Source organism: Triturus cristatus, chromosome 2_1, assembly GCF_964204655.1.
Source record: "Triturus cristatus chromosome 2_1, aTriCri1.1, whole genome shotgun sequence".
In the NCBI taxonomy this organism is placed as follows: Eukaryota; Metazoa; Chordata; class Amphibia; order Caudata; family Salamandridae; genus Triturus; species Triturus cristatus.
In genome coordinates, this window is record NC_140581.1 from 114,377,432 (window position 1) to 114,398,825 (window position 21,394).

The following is a 21,394-nucleotide window of genomic DNA, read 5'->3' on the forward strand; positions in this document are numbered from 1 at the left end:
GTTTTGCTTCAATTTCATCACTGAAATATTTCGCATGTCTCAAAATCTCATCTACTTTTTTACTCTGCCAATCCACTGTGTGTTCACGAATTCTCTCACCAATTTCAGGTCTAAGACCATATACAAATCGGTATACAAAATGACTCAAATCCTTGTCACCCAGGTGTTCATCTCCACTGAATTGTTTAAATGCCAGTATCAGCCTTTCGTAAAAAGCATGAACTGATTCTTTTGCTTCCTGTTGTGTTCGATCTATCTTAACCCAGTCTGTCTCTTTTGGAGGAACTTTACTCTTCAGGTATACCATCACCTGATCATACTTCCTCATCACTTCTGGATCTGGTGCCCCTGTTCTTGAATCTCTTGGATATTCCTCATTAGGCCAACTCACAACTATTTTACACTCAGTCCACAAGTCTGCTGGAACAATTATATCAAACAGACTATTCAGATCAACCCACAGTACTTTTGACAATTTCACAAACCTATCTACCTGCCTATACCACTCGACGGGCTTTTCTCTCAATCGAGGGAAATCATTCGTAAATGATAAAATATCCTGTCTGGTCCATGGAACATGTACATACCCTCCTCCAGGTATTTCTCTCATGGGATAATTCTCCACTGGTTTCTCTTTTTCTCTCACTGGAAATGCTGAATAAGTTGTTCTATCTTCAGATTCCTCTCTTTTCTTATACCACCTATCCTTCCATTTTTCTACATCACCCCATCTACGCAATAATGCCACCATTTCTTTAATCTGTCCTGTTCTACCAGAAGTATTCAAATTTTCAATGTCTTTCTCAGTGAAATCCATCCTGTACGTTTTCTGCAAAGCCTTTACTCTATCAATGTCAACTCCTTGCTCATTTGCTATCGCTCTTGGTCTATCATGAGTATTTCTTGCTCTCCATGTTATGCTCTTGCACATAAACATCAATTCACCATCATGATGACTCTTCAGGATTTCTGTTGGAACTGTTCCTGTCACAAGCTCTTCTAATTCTATTCTTAACTTAACCACATCAATAACTTGTGAATCTTTATCCTTTTTCTGAAGAACTTTCATCCAATCGTTTAAATCGTCCACTGTTATTTCTGCAGTTTTTCTTACTGGAACCACTTTTTTCTGCGGTTCTAAAATCGGCATCCCTGAACAACTAGGTTCACTGACATCCAATAATTCACTACGTGTGTCATGTCTGGTTTGTCTCAGGTCACTTCTCCCTGTCCTTTTTTCTGAATCTCCTGAAGGACCAACTGAATTTGTCGATTCATTTGCAATATATGGAATTACCAGTCCATTCTCACCTGTTCTCTGTTTGTCAAACACAGGCATTATTGGACCTATAGTTACAGGTACCGTAACAGCTTCCAGATTCTTCGTTAACTCTCTAATCTTCTCAGCTAGTTCTGTTGTTGTTTTTGCTAATTTTCTAGCATTTTCCTCACTACCTCGACTCTCTCTCTCCCTGAAGGAACTACTACCTCTTGATTCAGGTGTCATTTTTTCTTTCTCAACTGTATCTCTTATCGGAGAAACAACTGGTGTACTCTCATCTGGTTCTGTTCTATATGGAGGTGGTCTCTTGTAAATCATGTCATTTAAGACTTCATCCTCATATTCTCCATACCTTCTCATGTCTGACTCAGAAGCTCTTTCTGTCGAAGGAGCAGAAGCTTCAACTGTTCTCATTGGATATAATCCCTCTGACATACAAGCATCTCGCCATCTTTTCATTCGATCTTGATGTGTTTCCCGATCATGTCTCCTCCCAAACATGTACCTATAATACCCTCCAGACCTTTGCTTTTCTCGGTCATGAACTTCTTCTTCCCATTCCACTAAAGCCTCGAACTGTGTAGGTCTCGGCTTCGGGTCAAGACATAACATCTTTTCCCGTAAGTTTCTTAACACGGCCAAATTAAATGAACCATGTTCCGGAAATGCTAGAACACCATCTTCTTTAGTATACTTAACCCAATTCTGCAACCATATACAGGTATGCAGTCCATATTTCACAGCCATGAAGGATGCAGGCGTCTTTGCTGGAGGTAACAACTCACCCTCTCTTGTTTTAACCTCTTTATCCTTGCTAAACCACTTTTTAACTTTTCCAAAAAAGGTCTTTTTCTTTTTCTCTTCTTGGTAATACATTTTAGCAAGCGCTTATCAAATTCTCTACTTTCTCCGTATTATAAATATACAATACGAGTTTCTCAACCAATAGCAGCGCGACTCACACTAACGCACCAATCCTGGAGCGTCTACGTCACTAAACAGCTCTTCCAATCCCTGCGCGACTCACACTAACGCACCAATCCCAGCGCGAACCCTATTCTGATTCACTATCCAATCAGTGCGCGGACCTTCTGACGTCAACAGTCGCTGCAGTCTCTGTCTCTTGTCTCTGTCACTCGTCTACCCCTCCTTTACAAAACTCTCAGTAGACTTCGTGTATCAAAATTTCTACAAAATCTATTAGTTACAACATAAAAACATCTCCATTGTCTGCTTCGCTAACCACAGAATAGTAAAAGAGAGTCTATTTTCAAGAATCAACAACGTTCATACATCGCATAACTGTTTTCTCTAGGACTTATCCAAAGAGTCTTACAGTCAATAAATGTATATGCATCCACGCACATTCATACGAGAAAAATATAGTACATGCACACAGAATCCTGCTTCTCGAGAACAGCACAACCTGTCTCTATACAGAATTATAACTCAACAACTAAGCAGCTTACCTCTGCCCAGTTCCTCAAACAAGCTCAGAGAATACCTACTACTCCTCCCGCGATAAGCTTTAACGGAAATCCTTACGGATCCCTGGGACTTAAGACCAGAGTTTCACAAATAACCTTCACTATGATTCACACTCCTTATATACCAGAAATGTCTAATAGTAACATACAACAATGTCACTGATTCCGAACCCAGACAATGTGAACGCGCAACTTCAATTGTCACACGTAATTCCTTACAATCCCGTCTTTCCCGAGAGCAGCATATACACCTTACGCTGCCCTACTACGGAACTGCTTCCACAGCTTCCAAATTCCAGAAGCACTACATATAACTCAACATGACGACTCCAACATATAGTATTAGTACATATACCAATAACATCAAAATAAGTCAATAATCAATAAGCTAGTTTACAAGCAATCTTATCTTATCTTATCAGATCAAGACAACCATCTACAACCATCCTCTGCTACCAGAGAAATTGCTACAGATCAGGGTATCAGAAATATGCCCACTACCACAGATAGAGTAATCTCACAGTTACACGCACATACATTCTTCATACGCTAGGGCCCATTTCACTAACATACGCTCAATACTCTACCGGCATAAGACCTGTGGGAAGAAAAACCCTGCATCTATATCTAGGACGATAGGATCTGATTATAGTGGTTATCCTTGATCATACTCTATAAAACTATACAACAACAATAATCAAAATGTACTCAATAATTGACAAGAAAGAATATTCAACACCATGTTTAAAAGTTATATTGCTTTATCTAAAATTAGTCAAAGTAAATCAATCAGAATAAATCATTTCTCATAGTTACCTATTATAACTAAGTGTCAGAACGGGTCAGGACCAGTCTCTCGGTAAAGTCTCTCAAGATAGTCCTCAGCATCAGGCCTCAGCAACGCAAGTTCACGCGGCAAAGGCGACGAAAGAGTGGGGAGAGCCCTCCCTAAGCTAATAGCTTTTATAATGAAAAATACAATGGAAACTCACATAAAATTGGCAAGAAAAACTGTATCACTGAGCAGAACGAGAAGGAAGAGATGTAACTTTGCAACATCTTGAAATCTCCGCTCAGGAAAAGTCACAATACGTAAACTACGGAACAGGAACCAAGAAACAGAAACTATTAAAGTATCCATCTCGTTCATTTCCCTCGGCAACCCGGCTTCAGCACATTGTTCATTTCAGAAGCTCCTTTGTGCACCAAGGACAAATCTTTTCTTTTGGAGATCCTCCAAACTGCTGATGTCCTCATGGAAAGTTTTATAGAAGGACTACGATCAGTTGTCTTCAACCGATTTCCAACAGGGGTCTCTCTTGCCACATCACAGAAATATTCACTCGAGGCCAGGCTTTCAAGTCAGCCGACAAGAATTAGGCCTCCATAGGCCACAATAGACCATCTCAATTTAAAAGAAATAAAACAACGTTAATACAACATAATGATTAAACAGTGTTAACCCCACTAATACCCTTATGTGTATGCATTTATCTAGCTTTGCGACATAAAAAGCATTAATTCTGACAGCGTTTTGTGCTCAAAATAAATAGCACACAGCAACGTTTAAACATGAAAACTTGCACGTTATTGTAAATACATGGACAGCACACATAAGCTAACCCTTATGTAACTTTCTCTTATGTTAGAACAAACGAGTTGATTATTGAAACATACCTTCACAAGACAAATAATTAATTGTTAATTATTAATGAAATTAATAAAACGCATAGACATGCCAGAGCTTCAAAAGCCCAGAATTTTCTAAAAGAAAACTCTGCTCCAGCAATATCAACCATGAAAACCTACTCTACAGCAATTAAAGCATTTAAAGGTGCAGAAGGATTATCTATTGATGGGCTAACTGCTAGGCTTTAAAATGTTTTTTCCTTAAAACACTCCGATTATACATTCGCCTATCCCTTCATCGTATCTGTTAAGTACTTCAGGCTTTGCAGACTCCGCCTTTGGAACCTCTTCACACAGTCGAGCTCAACTTTCTTTGATCAAAAAAAAAATTTTCTATTCTTTATTTGTTCTGGCCATAGACTCAGAGAATTAGGAGCTGTATTGACCCGACTTGAAGTTCTTTATAGACATCAGGGCATATTAACAAGGAACAGGGAAAATTAACGCTAAGGGCGCTTAGCGTTAATTTTTTTAACGCCCTCTATCGCTGGATAATATCGCCTGGTTATCGCGTTATTAACAACGCTAACCGCCTAGGCGATAAAAAATCCAGCGATAGCGGCATTTTGGGAGGTTATCGCTGGTAATGCAGCGATAAAACTACAAGGATAGGGATATCCTTGTTGATAGCCCATGGTGGATTTAGCCATGTAATCCACCTCCCATTGGATTACATGGATAAATCTGAAAATTAGCAGACGTAAAAAAGCAGCGTTAACCGTGGTTAGTACTTCTTTTTTTGTCTCTAACAGGGTTAGCGTGAAGCTTGATAATAGGAGAAATGTCGCTTAGCGACATTTCTCCTATTATTTTGCTCTGGAACGCACACTTTGCATCTCATTAGAGATGCAACGGGAAGCGTAGTGAAAAAGGGTGCTAACATAAGATTTTGCATGTTAGCACCATGTTGTTGATAGGGCGATATTATTATCTCCGCTTCTTTGGTTTTTAAAGCCAAAACAGCGGAGATAAAGCCCTTGTTAATATGCCCCAAAGTACTTCTGTGTCCATCTCCTTTCATCTTTGACTAAAGTACCTTCAGTATTTTATGACTCTTATGATTTGGTTTTTCCTACTTCCTGACCTAATTCTTTATCTGAACTGGAGTGGAGTTTGCATTGCTCGAATGTTAGAAAAGCCCTGTCATTCTATATTGAAAAAACAGCATTCTATGGGAAAACGAATTTACTTTTTGTGAGTTTTAGGGTTTCAGGAAACTTTTTTAATGGATTTGCTTCACCATTGTCAGAGCCCATGAATTGAAAGGTGTTCAGTTGCCTGGTTCACGCCAAGGATGCTCTACGAGGGCTATGCCCATATCTTCGGAAGGATTTAAAGGGGCAGCTTTAAAGGGCTTTTGTAATGCTGCTGTCCCCACACCTTCATGACACATCATCAATTGCAGAAGGAGTATTGTATTTAGAGGATTTTGGTGATGTTGTTCTGAATGTTGCTGATTATTAATTTCTATTACTTGTTTTATCCATTAACAAAGTTAGCATTCAATTTTCATGGTGATGTTTTCTCTGTGAACCCAACTTAGCTCGAGACAGCTTACATACTTTGGGCGGTGGCAAAGAAGACAGGGAGGTAATGGTCTGATTACTTGGTGGTAACTGGGCCACCACCATCCGCGCCCCCACCTGGCTCTCTGACTCCAGGAAACCTTACTTACAAATATCCTTTGTAAAGAACAGCTGATCTTCAGCAAGGTGAGTGAGGGCCACGCTTGTATTATCAGCCCTGGTCTGTTGAGCAGCAGGCCTGGTGAGGCACAGGTCAAATTAAGGTTGGAGGGCGGCCTCAGCGTAACATGAGCCAGCCCTGCACGAGTGGGGTGCTTGAGGGAAGATTGGGGCTAGGTGGTCTCATGGCTGTATTTTACTATCCAATTGAGGGGTCAGCTTCCTTTCATTAGGGCCCCCTGTAAACCTTGCTATGGCACGACACTGAAGTACTCCACCCCAGAAAGAGCGTCCCCTTCTAGAGGTGTCCGAGTACCCCACTATACCAGTGTGCTCTTAACAAACGATTCGGTTAAATCACTGGGCCTCATTTATGAAAAGTGTTGCATCGCCGAGTGAAAACAGCGTTCAACACTTTTCAGGGCGCCCTCCTTGCGACACCATGGATGCGCCGTATTTACTGTACGTTGTTCCATGCCACAAGGATTTACAGATACGTCAGTATACCCGACTTATCTGTAGACATAAAAGTGGCGCAGTGCTGGGGTGTGTCTGAAAACAGGCGCAACTCCAGCAATGTGTCCTTTTGAAAGGATCTTCGTCAGTCTTACAGCTGCTATGAAGCAGGCGTAAGGATTTGACGCAGTAGCGTCGTAGAAGTGTCGCAGTGAAATCTCTTCAATTTCACTGCGACACTTCTATGAGCCATTTTTGTGGGGAAAAGACCCCCTGTATACATTATGGCCGACGCAGGTATAATGTGCCTCAGGGGTTTACAAAGTGACACATCTGCCTAGATGCGTTCCTTTATAAATATGTTGCAGTGTGGTGCATATTTTACGCCGCTGGTGCGTCACAAAAAGTGATGCACCTGCTGCGCAAGGGGCTCATGAATAAGCCCCACGAGTTCGCTATTTCGAAGCTTTGGGTATGACAACATGCGGTATTAACTGGTGGAATTAATTCCCGCAAACAACCCCAGAATTTGGGAGTCACATATATTGCCCATTCCATGAGGGTCTATGTGAGATTACTAAAAATTCGGTGGTCATTTAACATCTCAGAATTACCACCACCTCGGGTAACAGTGGGAATCGTAAAATTACCGCACCCAGATTACCGCCGGATGCGGGATGCGGGCCGCAGAGTCCCGCCTACAGGTGTCTCCGCAACAACTCGTTGTTCGGATGACAGGCGCCGCGTGCGTGGAAAACTTGCACCTCGGCTCACGAGCCTTTCCTATGGCTAATTAGGGCAGAGGAAGCGCTATAAATTGTTAATCTATGAATCGTGCATCAAAACCGGATTGGATTTCAATGCCCGGCTGCACTTACTGACGATATGTCTCATTGACCAACTGCTTTTACGGCCCTGGGGCTCAGGATGTGAGGCCAGCGCCTTGTGAAGTAAATCCAGTGATTAGCATCGGCCGGGACTGAGATATGCTGTCGGCCATTAATTATGGATGCGCCCGAGAAGGGGGAGGGGCAGCAATAAACTGACCGCCATCCGCACGAGCAGTGGCGACGGCGGCGCCTCGCGCCCGAGAAAGAATTTGGACCGAAGCGTGGTGTGGGGGCAAAACAGCTCAGTCAGCACCACTTTTCAGTTAAAATGTGTTCAAAGAATGAATTCACATGGCATTAAAAAAACACTATTCCAGCCTCCACTATGAAAACAATTCACCTTCTATTGACAGGGAGTAGAAGTCTGGGAGAGCTCTGTTTTAACCCGGTTCTTAAGCTTTCATATCCTTGCTGTCAGTGAGTGCAAATAGACTCTGTGCGAAGTTTAAATTATGCCACATATTTTAGGGAATTTCGTGATAGGCTTGTTATTCAAAATGACTTCCTCATGCCACTTTTTATACTTATGAGCTGTTAGCAGCAACATTTTACCACAAGTGTGTAGAAATGAGGCGAAGGGCCAGAGTGTGAGCACAATATTTGTGGTTTTCCCGCAGTTTTTTCCCCCATAAAATGCACCCTAACATAAAAACTTAATGCAAGGATATCATTTCACACTAAAACAAAGCATTAAATAACAGATTTGCATATATGTGTAATTTCGTGCCATTTAGCTGAAATTTTAGGTAACGAAGCAAATTATGTGGTTTGTCATCGAAGGCTGAGGTGTCCGGGAAATCAATCAATCAATCAATCAATCAATCAATCAATCAATCAATCAATCAAGGAATTGTTAAGCACGCTACTCACCCGTGAGGGTCTCAAGGCGCTGGAGAGTGGAGGGGGGGAGCAGTTCCCGTCAGTCGAAGAGTCAGGTCTTGAGGGTCTTCCTGAAGAGGTTCAGAGTGGGTGCGTGCCTGATGTTGATCGGGAGCTCGTTCCAGGTCTTTGCTGCGACGTAGAAGAAGGCTCTTCCACCTGTTCTAGCTCTGCGGATGCGCGGGGTTTCGGCGAGGTCGCGAAAAGGACGTTTCTCTTGGGTACGTGGAAGGCTATTCTTTCGTTGAGATATTGGGGTCCGATGTTCTGGAGGCATCTGTATGTGTGGGTGGGTATCTTGAAAGTTACTCTCTTCTCGACAGGGAGCCAGTGGATGTCTCGCGGGTGTGGGGTGATGTGTTTGTGTCGGGGACACAGAGGACGAGTTTGGCTGAGGTGTTCTGTATGGTCTGGAGCTTGCGGAGCAGGGATTTGTTGATCCCGCCATAGAGGGCGTTTCCGTAGTCCAATCTGCTGGTCATGAGTGCGTGGGTGACAGCCTTTCTTGATTCGGGGAGATCCATTTGAAGGTCTTGTGAAGGATGTGGAGGGTGTTGAAGCAGGTGGAGGTGACTGCGTTGATCCGTTGGGTCATGGAGAGGGATGGGTCGAGAATGATGCCGAGGTTCCGGGCGTGGTCCGTGGGTGTGGGAGGGCTGCTGAGGGCGCTGAGCCACCAGGTGTTCTCCCATGCAGAAAGGGAGGGTCAGAGGATGAGGACTACTGTCTTCTCCGAGTTGAGCTTCAGACAGCTGCTGCTCATCCAGGTTGCAACGTCCTTCATTCCTTCCTGGAAGCTGAGTCTGGAGGGAGAGGATGAGCTGGGTGTCGTCGGCATAGGATACTATGCTGAGTCCATGCTGTCTGACAATGGCGGAGAGGGGGGCCATGTGGATGTTGAAGAGCGTGGGGCTGAGCGATGATCCTTCATGTAGTCCGCAGCTGATCTCTGTAGGTTCGGAGAGAAAGGGCGGAATGTCTAATTCTTTGGGTGCTACCGATGAGGAAGGAGCGGTGCTAGTTGAGGTTGGTCCCCTGTATGCCAGTGTCGTGGAGTCTGGTAGTGAGAGTGCGGTGGGAGATGGTGTCGAAGGCTGCAGAGAGGTCGAGCAGTATCAGGGCCACGGTGTGTCTTTGGTAGAGGAGCATGCGGATGTCATCTGTGGCGGCGAGCCGGGCGGTCTCGGTGATGTGGTTGCTTCGGAATCTGGATTGGGAGGGGTCGAGGATGAAGCTCTCTTCTCTGAATTTAGTTAGTTGGACGTTGACAATCTTTTCTGTGACTTTGGCTGCAAAGGGGAGGAGAGAGATAGGTCGGTAGTTCTTGAGGTCCGCTGGATCTGCTGAGTGCTTCTTGAGGAGGGGCTTGACTTCTGCACGTTTCCAGTCGTTAGGGAATGTGCCGGCTTCAAGGGAGTCGTTGATGGTGCGTCGCAGCTCTGGTGTGATGGCGGCAGCAGCTCTGTGGAAGATGTGCGGAGGGCAGGGGTCCATGGGGGCTCCTTAGTGAATGCCTTTCATGGTCGATGCAGTGTCTTCGGTGGTGACTGGGGTCCAGGAGGAGATGGTAGGCTGACTTTTGTTGCTGGGGGACGGAGTGGGTTTGGTGTCCTGTGTCTGTTTGTCGAAGTTGTCAAAGAGGGATCTTATTTTCAGGTGGAAGAAAGAGCCGAGTTTGTTGCAGAGGTTCTGGGAGGGTGTGATGCCCATAACTTTGCTGTGCGGCTTAGTGAATTTTTTGATGATGTTGAAGAGTTCCTTGGAGTTGCTAGTGTTGGCATGGATTTTGTTATGGATGAAGGTCCTCTTTGTGGATCTGATGAGTTGGTGGTATTCTGTCATGGGGTTCTTGTAAGTGGAGTGGTCTTCTGAAGTTTCGCTGTTTTTCCAGTTCTTCTCGAGATCTCTGGAGGTGCGTCTGGATTCTTGGAGGTCGGTGGTGAACCAGGAGGCCTTCCTGGGTCGCTGTCTGTCGGGATTGCAGAGGGGGGCGAGCTCGTCTGCACAGTTGGTGATCCATCTGTGAAGTTCTTTGGCTGCAGAGTTGTTGTTGGTCGTGGTGGGGCTTCACGGTTGAGGATGGAGTTGAGGTGCTCCTCTGTGATCTTGCTCCAGTTCCTTCATGGTGGGCAGGGTGCCGGTGTGGGTGCGGTGGGTTTTTTGACGTGGAAGTGAATGCAGTACTGGTCCGTCCTGATAGGTTGCATGGTGTGGCTGAAGTGGACGTTGTTGCCACCTGTGAAGACGGGGTCGAGGGTGTGTCTTGCCTTGTGGGTAGGGTTGTATGAGTTGTTGCAGTCCGAGGTTGGCAAGGTTGTCCAGGAGGGTGGCAGAGATGGGGTCGCTGAGGTTGTCATGGTGGAAGTTGAGGTCTCCGATGAGTATGTATTCCATGGAGGCGATGAAGTGGAGCGCGATGAGGTCGGCGATGGTAGTGGTGAACGCGGTTCGAGGTCCGGGAGGTCTGTTGGCATGGGTGCCTCGTAAGGTCATTCTGGGGCTGGTCTGGATCTGGAAATGGAGGTGCTCAGTGGTGGATGGGGAGTTGCTCGTGGTGGAGGTGGTGAGTCGGAGGGAGCTCTTGTGTGCGATGTCGAGTCCTTCTCCTGGGCGGTTGGGGTGGTCCTTCATCTGGATCTTGTATCCGTCGGGGATGGCGATGTCGGGGGCAGAGGTGGGGTTGGTCCACGTTTCCGTGAAGAAGGTGACGTCTGGCGAAAGGGTGTTGAGGAGGTCCCAGATCTCTACTGCATGTCTGTGCAGGGAGCGCACATTGAGGAGGATGCACATCAGGGCTTCGGGGCTGCTGCCGTCTGGCGTGGGGATGTCGGCAGTGGCGGTGCGGAGTGTGGTGAAGGTTTGTTGGCAGCGTCGGCAGGAGAACTGGCCGCGGGTGGTGGCCGGCGTAGACAGTTGGCAGTTGTTGTTCCTTCCGGGTTGAGTGTGAGGAGGGCAGCAGAGTCGTATTGGTGGGTGGTAGGAGAACCAGGGTCCCTGGTGCTGGTCGGGTCACGGACGGGCGCAAACGAGCTTGCCTTTGGTGCACCAGCGGCGCACCCACGCAGCAGCCGCCATTAAATAGGGAAGGGGGAGGGAAGCGTAGCTGGAAGGCAGGAGCGGGAACCAGCCGGGGGGAGAGGCCGCGGGGTCAACAGCGGCGGGGAAGAGGATGGCGAGGTAAAATAAAAACAGGCAAAATAAACATAGGCACAAAATTACAAGAAAGAGACAGACAAAAGACAGAAAATGGGCACAAACACAAGACAGACAACAGCGGACCAGCAGAAGAGCAAAGCGCTAGCACTGGACCACCAGGGATCAGTCGCAGGCAGGAGCCTGCGGGTAGAGGAGCGCCTCAAACACCTACCTACACAGGGCAGTAGCAGCGGCACAACAGCGGTGCTGCTGGGGGAGAGGGCAGGTCTCTAACCAGAAAGAGAAAGAGACATGAGTTCAATTCCTGAACTCAGCATTCAACATTCAAACAAAATTAGCATGATTTTGGTCAAAGCACTTAAGAGCCTGATTATGAGTTTGACGATCCATTACGAATATGGCGGTAGGACCGCCACAGGGCCGCTGCTACCGCTGAGGATCATGGATCCTGCAGCTGTGGCATTGCAGTGAGAGAATCTAATTTGCTGATGGTGCAGCTGCAGCACCGCCGAGCATATTAGGAGTTTCCTCACCGCCACAGTTTTCATGGCCATGAGGCCGCCATGAAAACTGTGGCAATGAGGAAACAGGACCCCTGTTGCCTCACGGCCATGGTGTGCCTCCAGGGGGGCACATGTTGTGCCAGCCTGTGTGCAGTCACCCTCTTTCCTGCACGGCATGGACTTTGCAGTTCATGCTGTGCAGGAACGGGCTTTGGCATTCACATTGCGTTGCCTTTACCTTTACACCTGCCTCTCACTTGATGAATGAAAAAATCATAGCCTTTGAGAAAATAGTGATGAGTGAGGTTATGAAACTGTTACATAACACCAAATACATTAAACATAACATCACCAAAGAAGAAAGACTAGCCTGCACACATTGAACAACAATAAATCTATTGTTATTAAGACTGCGGATAAGGGTGGAGCGGTGGTAGTACAAAATACAGAAGATTATATAGAAGAGATTAATCAACAACTTAGTTGTACTGCCAGTTACATCCGGATCCCATGCGATCCTACCAAGGAAATTGCCAAATTGATTAGAGATCTTACCAGTTATGGTATAGAGCAAGGATTCCTCTCATAACGAGAAAGTAAGTTCCTAAATAAAATAAATCCAAGGATCCCTACGATTTACACTATCCCTAAAGTACATAAGAACTTACAGAAACCCCCAGGAAGACCAATTGTATCGGGTTGTGGTTCTTTGTTGGAACCTTTGAATCAATATCTTGACAGCTTCTTACAGCCATTTGTCCTGGAGACCAGATCATTTATCAGAGACACGATGCATACTATTCAACTGTTTGAGGACCAACCTTTTGATACAACTACACAGTTATTTGTCACACTTGACGTATGTTCATTATATACAAGTATACCACAAGATGAGGCCATTGAAGTCATCAGGAACGTATTAAACACTCGTCCTACACCCCAATCGATCCCTTACTGATTTTCTCATACGACTATTACAAATTGCAATGGAGAAAAACTACTTCATCTTCCAAAATGTGTTTTTTTACCAGTGCAGAGGAGTAGCCATGGGAGCCGGGTTCGCGCCGAGCCTGGCGAATCTGTTTATGGATTATTTTGAAGACAAGAATATCTACTCTGACCACAATCCCTACATTGATAACGTCACTGCCTGGAAGTGATACATTGATGATATCCTTATGCTGTGGTCAGGTTCAGTTGATCAACTGATGGCATTTCTATCATGGCTGAATTCCCGTTACGTGGATATTCAATTCACCATGGCACACAGCGACCAATCCATCCCTTTTTTGGATCTCACACTAGAAGCAGAAGATGGAAGAATAGTGATGAACTTATATAAAAAACCTACGGACCGAAACACTTTGCTTCAATACAATTCCCATCACCCTAGAAACCTTAGGGACAACTTACCGTATGGACAATTCTTGCGATTGCGTCGCAACTGTACTAGAAGAAAAGATTACTTCAAAGAAACTGACATACTCATCATTAAATTAAGGGAAAGGGGATACCCCAAAGGACTCCTCAACAGAGCCAGAAAAAGAGCCTGGTATAGCCCACGAGAAACTCTACTCGAAGTACAACCTAAGGACCAAACAATGGATAAACTGATATGTGTAATAACTTTCAATACCAGAAGCAATGAAATAAAAAATGTCATCAAGAAGTATTGGAATCTGGTTGGATCAGAAATTGGTTTTACTGAGGCACCAATGTTTGCTTTCAAACGTGCAAAAAACATCAAGGATTTTGTAGTGTCCTCCTACCTAGAACCACCGCCCATACCAGATATAAGATCACAACTGAGTCTACCACCCACTACAGGACACCACAAATGCAGTCATTGTAAGGCATGCCAATATACCACACCTGGAACCATCTTTAGACATCGCGGAAAGACATATGCCCTTAATCATTTTACTAACTGTAACACTCAAAATGTTATCTACGCCATCAGATGCCCACGCCAATTTATCTATGTGGGTCAGACGACCCAGAAAGTCAAGAATAGGATCTTGCAACACCAGAGTAGACTAAAATGTAAGACCCTGGGAGCTCCCTTAGTCGAACATTATACAAATGCAGGACACACGCATGAACACCTGGAATGGTGGGTACTTGAAAAAATCATACTACACCAGAGGGGTGGGAATATTGCCATTTCTCTTAACTATAAAGAGTGTCGTTGGATCCATACCCTTGAGGCTATCAGCTTTGGCCTCAATGAGCATGAAGAGACGTATTTACAAATGAGTAAATTGTAACATGACTTAATAGTGCACATCTTTATTCCCTGAACCATGTATCTCTATTCAAGAGTGCATTAATAGAAGACATAATCTCGCCTCATTTCAATGTGTTGAATTGGGGCCACTAAGACCTATTCCATTAGATATTCACTCAGTTTAAACTGACTGACAAATTATGCTTATGCATTATTGTGTAATATGTCATATATAACAACCTTGACAATGAGGAATTACACCATTTTAATGTGTTCAGTTAGCGATATATATGCCTTGTGTAAATCGATACGCTGATCCATTGAAAATAGGCACTATATTATTGTTGTCATTTATATAATGTAGTGCTCCAATATTCGATTAATTGTTTGATCTGTATATAAGAGAATCCAACTGTGTAAGAGATACTTGATACAAACTCTAATCAATTATTTATTTCTCTATATTGTTTAAAAATTTGGAACAATCAATGCGTTTTAAATTCTGTACAAACATTGTGGACACACTTTCATAAGCTCACGAACCAGTGTCCGAAAATTGCTGTATTTGTTTTGTATATGAGAGAAACCAATTAGGGGTCAGTTACCTGATGCATACTCTATCTATACATTTGTTCTCAACTTTGTCATATATCAATTTGGAAATGAATTAGTGCTCTAAATGGTTGCACCCGATTCATCAAAGCTATACCTGACATACACTATGTTTATATACTTATGTTTTGAAAACCTGAACCTATATTATGTACGTGGTTACCATTGAAGCTATCGCGGGGTTCTGTTTCTATATTTTGACACATCTTCATTTATATGATAAACGAGTGCCTTAAATACATATGAGGGAGAAATTAGAAGATACACCAGGTGTACACTCTATTTATACGTGAGGGTTTCTAAAACCTGTACCAATATGATGTCCCAGGGTATTATTGGAGTAACAGCTCGTAGGATTCCATACCGCGTTTTAGTGATTACCAGTTGAGTCGGCTTCCCGCACGTACGCGTTGATTGTGACTACGTCATATAGTCAGCTTCACCCCACCCTCGCTGTCATTAGCGGCAGAGTCCTAGACAGACATATACGTCTCGACCGAGAACACTACGTAAGTCTTTACTACAGCGGTTTCTATGCTCGCCGAGCCACCTTATATAATCTATGCGATCCTTTTGGTGTGCACAGTTTTCTGACTTCACTGTTAAAAGATCGTAGCGATTTGCAGAATATCCATATGATTAACAGATCGCCTGTCATGTTTTCAACCGCTTGACTACCGGTCTTAATTTTCGTTGGCTCTCACTCTATACACAATTATCTCTTCGTCACTCGGGATGTATACATTGAATACATAGTCTCCTTCATAGGTGAAATACTTGATAAGTGGATCTTTATCCCCCGCGTGCACTGATACGCACATATCCTTCCATCACGAGTGGCAGCACATGAATCTCTCGGCTCGAGTTAACAGTGTAATCATCTTTCACTCACTCAGGCTTCCCCCAGCGACTCTAATTATGCCTTTTTCGTTTTCAGTATGTGGCGATCGTTATGACGGCACCACTTTCTTTCAAATTGAATAAATTATTGTCAAGGTACGTGACTTTTGTTTATACCTGTTACACTTCGATCAGTCCAATAGGGAGTCCTTGTTACTATCTCAATACTTTTATTCATTACAGAATCTATGATCAATCCAGATGTCGGCTGACATCTCCTTTAATGCGATACCAGGAAATCAAATCCCATAAAAATTCTGATCCCAGGTGAGCAGTTTAGCCGCTAAGTGAAACCTCTATTGTTTCCTTGGTTACTCGACACACACATTGCCCTTACGTAAAATCTTTTACACTTAGCCCAACTTTTTGTCCTGATGAAGACCCGCTCTAGATGCACACAATCCAGCACTACTACATAGGGTCGAAACGTCGACGTTACTTGTCCAATTTGTCTACGCAAGTCCACAAATAGAACTAGGAAAATTATATCCTGCTTTGGTCTATGCTCTTGATTTTAGACCTTTTTGTGTATCACTGTGTATTGTTATTGTATATATATGTTATATGTGAATTTGTGGTCAATTCCATGTCAATAAGCACGCTCAGTCACTGATTGTTTTACGTCTTATGTGTTCTATGGTTGGTCAGTCCTGTAAATATTTTGCTGAATATTTTGATACATATGACAGAGTAAAACGAATTCAATTTCTGAATCTCTTGGTTCATGTGTGTGCTTCGTTGTTGTTTTCTGAATGATTACTGACACATTGATTATTTGTATTAAGTACATACTTAACTAAGTCTACGTGTTTCCCAACAGAACCATTGTTTTTTGTTTTCATTTTAATAGGCACTGGCGTGGAAACGCTAAAGGACCACCACCAGACCACGAGATTACGCATAATCTAACGGACGGCCGGTTGTAGAGTTTGGTGATCCTGGAGCAGGGCGCTGGCGTGGTGGCCCGCTCCAGGACCGCCAAACTCGTAATCAGGACTTTAGTTTCCTTGTGCCTCAAATTCCAGCATTCATTCCATGCAATGCACAGCAACCATTGAACACAGCACAAGCACGCTACATGCACTTGCACAAACATTGCAGTCAGTGAGAGCTTCTGATGCAACAACTACCGGGTCTTTTCACGGTTCTAGAGTGCAAACGGAATATAACTGCCCTAAGGTCAACTGTGATCTGCTTTAAAAAAAGAGGGAAATGTTGGGTCACAGGTATCACAGCAGGTTGACTTGGACGAATTTTTCATTCCTGTCAATGCATTATGGGAGCTATGACAGAGTAACCATTTGCATCCTTTGTGTAATGGTCACATCTGCAGAGCATGTGGAACTAAAGTTACAGAGCTTGCTTTCTGCCCCGTTCAATGCTTAAGAAGGCCACTAAGTCTGTCCTTGTAGTATTCTTTATTCCATTCTAAAACCAGGACTACACCTCCCAGAATGCACAGAACATCTAGTATTACATGTGCTGCTCATGCGTTGACCTGGGAAACTAAAGAGCTCTGCAGTTCACTGGGTGATATTTTTTCAGAAGTTTCATGGGGAGACCTTGTGTGAGACACATCAGAGCTTTGACATCTTACATCCCCAAAGAACAGGCCCGGTGAGGTAATAAACCCATCCCAATTACGATGAGTTTCCTCACCACCTAGACATGGCCGCCTCTACATGTGCGTTCTAGTGTTTGGGATGCTTGCAGCTATGAGACCGGACAGTATGTAGAGACTGAAGAGCCATGGGAGAATGCCTGCATCACTAGCCCAGACATAACAGAATCAGCTTGCATCTTCTGCGAGAAAGGCTGAATGACTCTGCTTCAAGCAAGGCATGTATCAATGTGCAGCAAGTCTGTGCAGCATCTCCAATGCAACCATTAAGCTGTGTTTGCCCCTCTCCAACAGGGCTACCCATAATATATGGTGAATGAATTTGAGAATGTAGGTACACTCTGTAGTAGAGCACCACTTCACAGTATGGTCGTCCTAGTGTCAACGCAGTGCGTCACCAGCTGGGCAGAGGGCAAACCGTTGTTTGCAAGGAGGCGACAATAAAACAGCAGCACTTATTTTGAGGAGGCAGGAAGTGCAGTGCTTAATTTGAGATGGTAGTTTCCAGTGCTCTGCACCGGCGCTCAATTGTCAATACGGTCATTTATTATAGTGTGCCACATGGTGGCGCTGCCTGTCTAATTTTGAGATGAGCACAACAAAAGTTGTTTAATAATTCATTATACATTTAAAACGACTATTGCCTGCCGCAGACGCCACTCATAGCTTTGTGTGTTATGGAAGAGTCTGAATTGTCACACTTGTAGGAGTGCACTGGTTAATAGTTGTGTTGGTACCGTCATTGGCAGCGCTGGCAGGGGCAATGGGTGGCACAAGCTGCAGTCTGCTCCCGAATAGAGCCTTGGCACATATTTTACAAATTAAGCGCTGAGAAGTGTATGGTGATCATTTCTGTCACTTCGTTCAGTTCCTGAGACACCACTGCCTTACTACTCCTCCCATGGGCACCAACACTACAACATCAAGGACTTGCACCCTTAAAGTGAAATAACGTTTACGGGTCTGTTTTTGCATAAATGGCAGCCCTGCTCCTAGTCTCTGCTCATCCCTTCATTTACATGGACAGACATTTCTAATGGCACAGTGCTGGTACTCCCTAAATGTGTGACCTCTGACCTGTGTCTCATTGGGAGCTCACAACATGTTTCAGAAACTCTACAAACTCCTCCTCCCCTGGCCTTGCCTGCTAATCTCTGCTCACCTTTGAGCATTCACCCTGCCCCCGACTCTCTGTTTTCCCTTATGTCAGTCCCTCTGAATTTTCATCAAAGATTCCACACCTTCTAATTAACATGTTTTTCTGGTCATAAAAAGTTCCCTGCCTCTCCTTTCTGATGTGTACCTACCCTCGCGGGTGCACACCTGGCCCTCGCCATTAAACATTTCCTGCACCCCGGATCCAATGTCACAGATTTTCATTGGCTCATTTTAATGTCTGGAGGGCTTTGGCCAGACAAGCTGACATCACCGGGGGTTTGATTACTCAGGCGCATCTCACTGGTCCAACTTCAATCCCTCTGTGAGGAGATGGCTTGATGCCTCCCCACCCCCACCCCCAGGCTCCAGACATCTTACTTTACGACCCTCTCACTTCAAAGGGAGGCGGCCACCGCTCACACCCCCCTGGCTTCACAAGCAGAGGCTCCTCCAATGACTGGGGTTCATTAAGGGCTTCTTCTGGGGCAAAGACACACTGTGCAGGCGTTGGGTGTGTGTGTGACTCTGTCCATGAAATGTAACATCGCGTCTGCCTGCATTTTTATTCAAGCAATTTTCAATAGAGATTATATTATATTATATTTCAGGCTCCCGGTTTTATGGTATTTATGTTTTTGAACATTTGCGTCTGTATTTATCCTTATTTATTTTTTAGCCATCTTATCAGTATTTACTGGTATTTAATTTTTTATTTTGGGAATAAATTCAGTTGCAGAATGGTATATTTCCAGATTTATTTAAGTGATAAGCGAGCACTCATGCTTTGGTGCAAGTCTTGTTCTAGCAAATTAAACAGGCAAATATAACATAACAATGCACCCACAGGTAAATATTAGCATTATTCTACAAACAGATGTTGATATGTTGACATATCACAGTATTTAAAGAAATTTCATCCTGTTTTTTTTTAACTCCCCATGCTTTTTATCTGCTCAGTTATTGGCCTGGTATTCGTGAAATATTGCATGGACAGCCAGGGAAAAGAAGTTCGCTTTTCTGTATTTTTCCGCTTTTGGAAATAAATGCAGACAGAAAACATATTATTTTCTATATGTATTTATCTGTAAAAATCAGTAAAAATGGAAAACTGGGAGCCTTAATTACATCTAGTGTCACGTTAAACAATGTCATCTTAACGATTTTTGTGGCCCTCTGAAAGTCATATTTTAGGGTCAGTCCCCTTTAGGGGCAACTTTGAATCTATCACCCATTTTCAGCTAATTGAAGCCCCCTGATGCCAAACAGGATTGATTTCTATGTCAAACTTTCTGAAAGGTTCAGCTTGCAAAAATAGCTGAAAGCTCAAGCTTCCAGGCATCCACTTTAAGAAAATTTGAGCAAGCATTGCCAAAACCATTTCTTCTTGCAGCAACAATATTTTATCTGGATTTCAGTGTTTAACCAGCCTTTTTCTCCCATTATAAAAAAATACACATAGCCTTGAATGGGTGAATGTTTGTTAGATCATTGCTCAATATTAAAATAAGACATATAACATAATACAAGTATTTGTGAAAGCGCACATTCACCCAGAAGGGTATCTTAGTGTGGAAGAACAGATGTTTATTGTTATCCACCGGTACTCATTTTATCAACCTTAGAAGGATGAAAGGCTGAGTGGGCCTGCTGGGATTTGAACCTGTGACCATGAGGTCAACACAGGTCCCCTACAGTGGACGCATTAGCCCAGTAAGTCACCAGACCCGACATATGGGCTCAGTTTATGAAATTGTAGTTTTAATTGTCGTATAATCCGAAACAAAGCATCCGAGAGTTAGAAAGAGGAAGAGGAATGTAGAGAAAGAGAGAGAGATAGATATGTAAATGTTTTAGAATTACGTAAAGCGGCAGATATAAAGAAAACAAAATATACGTAGAGAGAGTACAACGGGGTACACTCAGGGGTGAGGTACATAGAGACGGGGTGAAGGATAGAGTGAAAGACGAAAGGTAGAGGAAGAGGGAACAGTAAGGAGACAGATGAGGAAAGAAAGATAAGCGAGGTTGGTACAGTGGCGGAGAGAGAGGGTGTGGTAGATAGAGAGTGGACACTTAGAAAGAGAGGCATAGATGGAAACGTGAGCTTTGTGAGTCTCCATCAGTCCTGCCTGCATGGTGGGTCTGATGGAGGATCACAGAGCTCCAGCGGCGGCTCTTTCGCTATGGTGGAGGAGCGTCCGTCACCCCCCGCCAGAAGCCAAAAAAATGAAAAAGAAAATGATAACAAACCCGTGTTTATTATTGTTTTTTTTATCCATAGCATCATTTCTAGGGGAAGGGGGCAGAGTGTGAGTGGTAGGTGCGCTGTTGTCAGTGCGCATGACGGTTTGCCCGTCTGTCTCAGGATGGCAAAAACGGCATGCGCACTGAAGCTGTCTCTAACCTGAGCTGTTTTGCCGGGTTGGATACAGCAGTCATAGGCTCCCAGTCTACCTGGGAGCGCAAATTCAGCATGAGAGCAGGGTCAGTATGGCCAGCAGGGGATTCTGGGAGCCTTTGCTTGCAATGCACAGAGCTAGAGAGGAGCGGGTACGTTTTTTCCCATTTTTTGTTTGTTTGGTTGTCCGTCGTCCCTGGTCCCCCGGTACCTGCCATACCACTTTGCAAGGATACAGGACGCTACTGCAGAGCTTATGCAACTTACTGCTGGTGCGGCCCAAGTATGCATGGTTTGGCACGCCAAGGTGCGGGTTATTTTAACAACCTTACCTTTCCAGGGCGCCTATGTCTCTGGTTCGCCATACATGAACCTGGCGAGTAGCAGGCGAGTTTTGTTTTCTCCAATGAGATGGCATGAGTGGCAGAACACCTCCTCCTTGGCATTGCGG